This window comes from Dicentrarchus labrax, unplaced genomic scaffold, assembly GCF_905237075.1.
Source record: "Dicentrarchus labrax unplaced genomic scaffold, dlabrax2021, whole genome shotgun sequence".
NCBI classification, from domain to species: domain Eukaryota; kingdom Metazoa; phylum Chordata; class Actinopteri; family Moronidae; genus Dicentrarchus; species Dicentrarchus labrax.
Window position 1 is genome coordinate 17,550,048 of NW_026136704.1, and position 6,280 is coordinate 17,556,327.

Genomic DNA, 6,280 nt, shown 5'->3' on the forward strand with positions numbered 1-6,280 from the left:
AGTTGAGTTGGTTTAATGTACGTGCATAGTTGAGGATGTGTGTGGGCGTGAAAGATTGTGTGCATGTTAGGGAAGAGACAGCGATGAAGACTGTGTGTGTGTGTGTGTGTGTGTGTGTGTGTGTGTGTTTGTGTTTTTAACTAAAGACATTAAGGGGAATAAAAGCTCTAACAGAGCAAATAACTTTCAATGAAATAGAATAAAAATGGACATTAGATTATATATCAGATGTTAATGCAGGGAAATAAAAAGTGATAAAGTGTAGGGAATAGCACACTATGGTGTAAAATGCTCACTTGTTCTATCAATCTACCGAACAATCTACAGACAAGAAGGCAATCATTGCTCCGGATTGTCCCAGCAGTGTACCTCATACCTCAAGTGTGAGATCGAGATTCGTATTATTGCAGGACTTTGGTGATATGAGGAAGGAATTGTAGAGACTTGTATACAGTTTTAGCTCTGTGTTGTTGCAAGGCTGTGCAGAATGTAAACCATTAAAGTTTAAAACCTTAAAACTACTAATTTAAGAAAGGTGAACCAATATTAAAGAATAAAAATGGTGTCAATAAATCTCATGAAAAGAATTAAATCAATGAATTGACCCAGGCATTGCCTGTGTAGCCAAAGCCTAATATAGAGATCCATCATCACAGTTGAAACACATCACTGATGCACTGGGAGACATTCTCCTTTATTATAATATGCATGGGCTTTATAGATTATTTTGTGCCAGTCCCATATACACCATCCTGCTGCTGTATATACACAATAGAGCACCAAATTCACAGCTGAAAATAATCCCTGGCACTGGTACTGTTTACTCGTGTTTTAGTTACGCTGCTAGCAACTACACTTCCTAGTTCTTTAAGGAATTATTTTGATTTAAAATGAAGGCATGTAGCATGAACTGTTTCTAAAGATATCTTAATGACATACATTGTTTCCAGTAGAAATGAATGGGCTGGGAAAAGTGGGACAGTGTTGAGAGATGGATTAGTACATTTTCATGGGATTTGTTAAGCATAACAAAAATACAAAATATTGCCAGCCTTTTTTAACAGCTAACTGGCACTCAGAATGGATATTGTGACACAATGGATAAGATAATTGATAATGCAATGTGTAGAATAGATACATGCAGTATACACCTCACCAAGCTTGTACACAAGCCCTAGTGGGCACAATCAGCTACACAAACTGACAAGGCATCACTCTCTGAAATGGCTTGATCCCACCAACATTAAACCAGACATCCAGAGGTGAGATTGAGACAGCACCATGTGCTCTTAATCCTTTCAATTAACTTACTTTTATGCATAAAAGTGACCTGTTAAAGATCACTTACTCCAAAATTATCCCGCCCCATCTTGATTCACTGTTGCAAAAATTATAATTTTAGACCCAACAGTGCTTCTCCCTCCAGTACAATGCAGCAACTGTGTGGTTCAACCCTATTAAATGCTAATGAAAGAGGTCAGTTTAACAGCTGAGGCAGCAGACTTGCAAATGAAGCACCGGATAGACTGAATTAACAAATAATTACTGTATTTTGACCAAAAACCCTGGTGCAATGCTTATCCACCAATGACTGCACAATCAAAACAGCAACTTCAGTCCAAAGACACAAAGTTGGAGAAGCAGATTACATTTAACTGTGAACCTATGACTGTAAAGCTAAACCAAATTAATGATCTGTAAATTGCTGTGGTTTGTATGCTTTCAGATAATATTTGTTTTTTGGTGTGGTTGCGGATTGCAACTCCCTTGCTTCCTTGCTGAACCCCAAAGAAGAAACTCCATGGCAGGTGACCCACAGCATCTGTAGATATAAAAGGCTAATTAGAGCCTAATAAAAGTCATGTTACTACATCTACAACCTGATCCTGCAGGTTTACACTCCACAACATCTATCAAACCAGATGTATCCTCTGCAAGCATTCTGCAGCGCTCCGAGTCCTTGTAGTCTGCCTCCTGAAACACTTCCTAGACTCCCCACGACTCAGCCAACCGACTGCAGCCTGTCTTGTCTCAAATCTCCCCAAATTCTTTCATGTTAGTTCTGTCCTACTCTCCCTCCTCTGGCTCTCTGTAGCAGCTCATACTGCACTAGTTTAAAATCCCCTGGGTTTGGCACACATGGTTGTGAAGGGATCTGCAGCTCCATACCTCCAGGCCATGGGTAGACACACAAGTCCATGCTCCCGCATTCTGTCACGACTGGCTGCTTGGCTCCAATGTCCTTGCACCAGGCTGGTCATCACCACCCCCGGTCTCCAAATCCTGTGGTGGAATAATCTTCCTGCCCGAGTCAGATTAACAGAGTCACTTCTTTCATCCTGCACTGATTTCTAGTAATTTCATTTCATTAGCAACAACTATATTCCTATATAACTATATCCTCATGTGTGGTCCTGATTTTTCTAAAGCCACTGAAGCTGAAACTCTCTCATATTTGTTTTTTTGTAATTGCAGTTTTCCAAGTCCCTCCAGATAATCATCGACTACTGCAGAGTAGTGGGCTGAAACTTGGGCTAATGCAAGCAATAATCGCTCATCTTAAATGAATAGCAATGCAAATAAAGTAGCATTAACCTTCACATACCTGACAGTAAGACAGCTGGGCCTGCTGTTCACACAATGAGATCTGTCTTATAACTCAGAGAAAGCCATTTCAGCAGACTGTTGCTAAGGCAGCCTGTGGAGTAGGCGTATGGAGACACAACACCTTGTATTTGTATGTGCATTCATTGAAGATAACTGTAATCACTGTTGTTCAGACTATAAAAGCATTAACATTTTAGAATAATCTTTGCATTTCAATTACCTGTTTCTTGTTTTCAGAGTTCAATGAGAGAAGCACTATCTCAGTCAAATGACTTTAAGTCAAAGAAAAGAAAAATGTATCATTCAAACAAGTCCTGCCTTGTCTGTGAGGAACAATTTGTCAAAACCTGAAACCTTTCATCTAGAACTTTCTGGTCTTAGAGCTTCTCTTCATGTTATTTCTACTCAGCTAGATGTTGGTATTCAAGGTGTTGTGAAATGCCCTTTATCCAAAACGGAGGTGGTGTGACGCAAAATGTACAGTACCTTGCAGTAGGATTGGCCAGCAGCCCAGCACTCAATGTACAGATACATTTCCCATCAACGTCATCATGAGACGCCCGAGGCAGATAACAAACTGGAATGATTCAGAGCTTTGGCTGGGAAATGCATCATGTTGGTAGGCACATCATGTTCAATTTTTGGACAAAAACAGGTGTGCATATCCCGTGCAGCTGATAAATAACTTTTGAATTGTAAAATCCTGTGTTTATCACTGAAGTTTTGCCTACAGGCATCATATTCAGAGGAGATATCACTGCAGTTTGAATAAGTCTGCTGTCTGCTATCTCATGGCAGGAAAAGCAGGAATTTCACAAATGTGAATGTCACTTATATTCAGCAGGATGAGAATTATGTGCTCTTAACCTTTGTACCTGTTGATCTAGGACACACTCAGGTCATTTCTCAAAGTTAACTTTATGTATTGTGGGTTAGGCATATTACTGACAGTAGCTGGTATTTTTCATTTGAATCCATCTGTCTATTAAAATGGAATGTGTTAAACAAAGTTTGACAATTATATACAGATAACTCTAAAAAGTGATTTTACAGGTTTCCATCAAATTGTTTTATTTCTAAATGCTAGAAATATCTGTATATGAGCCAGTGTGTTATAGTTCTGCTGAAGAGCTCAAACCTCACACCTTTGTTTTTTTGTAAATGTGAAACCTGTTTGCCTAAAAGAGCCTTTCTCTACCAGGAAGAAATCAGTCATTTATGTATGGTATGTATGTACCTACTGGATGCTTCCTGTTTAATGTTATTAGCAATTATGTAAAACCCTGTAAAGACGGACCAGTTACAACATGAGAAATAAAGGTTATAACAACAATACATCATTTCTGCAGTAGAGTTTGCACATTATTCAGTTACACAGCTCTCTACTGCTACATGTATGTAGGAACTCTTACTGTTACTGTTGATCGAGGGAGAGAAGGAATGGGCTTGTCTGTTCCATAAGGCAGTGTTGCTGTGGTTCATTTTTTAAACACTAGATGACAGTAATACATTTCAGAGAAGGAAAAAAAGGGAGTGAAAGGCAGCAAGCAGGAAAGAGGGGAAGGAGGGAGGAGGAAAGTGGGAGCGAGGGAGGAAAAGAAGGGGAGAAAGGGACAGAGGCCAAAGGAAATGGTACACAGGGGGACAAAAGAATGAAAGTGAGATAAGAGGAATGAGAGGAGAGGACTGAGGAAGACAGAAGACTGGAGAAACTGAAAATAAAAGGGGACATAAAAGTGAGGCTAGGAGGATCAGGCAAAGGAATGGAAGCAGTACATCAGAGACACAAAAAACGGGTGGGTAAGAGACAGCTATCTGTGTGGGATGTGAGGGAAAGGGGATGATGAATTTGGGAAAAAATACTTGAATAGACAAGGAGACAGATTGAGAGATAAATGGATGCAGACAGAGACAAGAGAGGATCTTTATTGTGAGGGCAGAGATAGAGGAGATATCAGATTCAAAAGTGTCTAATATTTCAAATCAGATTCTGGGTGTCCTGCTCTCATCAAAGAAACAAATTAACTGCAATTCTCCACTGTCTGTTTTATCTGATATGTCCCTCTGTTACACTTCCTGTTTGACTCTTTGCCACTCTTTTTCTCTCCCCATTTTTTCCCCTCCCCCTCTGTCATCACCCGTCCTCCACTCCCCCAACAAGGCTTTTTAAGAATCCACAGTCAGAGAAAAGTTGCGTATAAATCTAAGCTACATTTACAGGCTTTACTAGTAATTTCTTTCTTTCTTTTTTTTTTTTTTTTTTTACAGCATGCTATAAAGTTTAAAGCATCCGCAGGACATTACCAGCCTATAATCCCACACTGTAACATCCATCCCAATCTCTGAAGTGGCAACAACTGAAGCTGACACTCGGACACGTTGTCAGTGCTTTAATGCAGTGTGACATGTAATACAATGCCGAGGGTTGTGTCCAGTCGAAGTTTGCCACTGCTGCAGCTGGTTGAGCCTTGAAGCTATAAAACTGGACAATGGCTAGAAGATGTGCAGGATGCAATGACATGAATCAAATTTGTATTGTTTATACAGTCTACTGGCAATATGCACTCTGTTCAATTTTATTAAGGGGAATGGAGCTGCTAAACAAAGCTGACATACAATTACTTTCCTTTCTGCTGATAACGTTTTAAAGAGGCAGACATTTTAATGTGCTGAATCCATTGAAGGGATGGTTTAACATTTGGGGAAACATGTCACTTTCTTGCTGTGTTTTAGATGACAAGATCAATAGCACTCTCATATCTGTCCGTTCACTATGAAGCTACAACCAGCTGCATGTCAGCTTAGTTTAGCATAAAGACTGGAAACAGGAGAAAACAGCTAGTAGGGTTCTGTTCAAAGATAATACAATCCAACTACCAGCTACAAAGGCTCAGCAATTAGTTGAATTTGTACTCCAAAAGGTGCAAAATTGTCAATTTCTACATTGTGTAGACATCACCATGTGGTTACAACTGGTGGAGACTCCAGGAAGTGATTGCTTCCAGCCAAGAAGAATAGCCTGGTAGATAACCCATGCAAATTGTTGTTTTTAACACTAACATTTCTGTACAAATTAAACAACTGAGATATAGCATGTTAATTAGTCAGTTTTAGAGGTTCTAGCTGTTTCCTGTGTTTCCAGTCTTTATGCTAAGCTAAGCATAGACATATAAGACAGCAGTATGGATTATTGTTATCTACTGTTATCGTGTTAACTCTTGTCACTTAATTAATGAGCTCATTTCCAAAAGGTCAAGCTATTGCTTTATATACATCTTTCTGCTCAACCTTACAGACATACCAGTTCTTCATTTTTGTATAGTGTCCTGCAGTGTCCTAACAGTGTAAGTGAGTGAGTTTTTCTAACAACTATGACAATTTGAAATTTTAGTTGTTCTTTGCCTTAGTTTTGAATGTCTTTTAAATGGTGTTTTTCTTGCCCTAAAACCTGTTTTTCCATGTACATAAACATACATTTTTATAAAATGGCTGACAATCTAAATGCAGCATAATTTCGGTATTCTTTTTGCAAGTAATATACCAGTTAGTCATTTAAAAAAGCAACACTGTCTCTGACAATTAACTTCGGATCCTCACTACATGCAGGGTTCAAATACTGTTGGGGGTCTCCTGTTTATGCCACACACAGCTCAGGATAAAACGGTCTGTTAAA

General features: G+C 39.2%; 1 long non-coding RNA gene across 1 annotated transcript; it reads right to left on the reverse strand.

Moving 5' to 3' along the window:
- Window positions 1–668: 668 nt before the first annotated feature.
- On the reverse strand, window positions 669–3,046 carry LOC127363015 (uncharacterized). Its single transcript, XR_007884648.1, has 4 exons — window positions 2,828–3,046; window positions 2,606–2,698; window positions 2,170–2,302; window positions 669–1,822 (listed from the first exon to the last, which is right to left on the reverse strand). It is a non-coding gene; the product is annotated as an uncharacterized LOC127363015 (long non-coding RNA).
- Window positions 3,047–6,280: the final 3,234 nt, after the last annotated feature.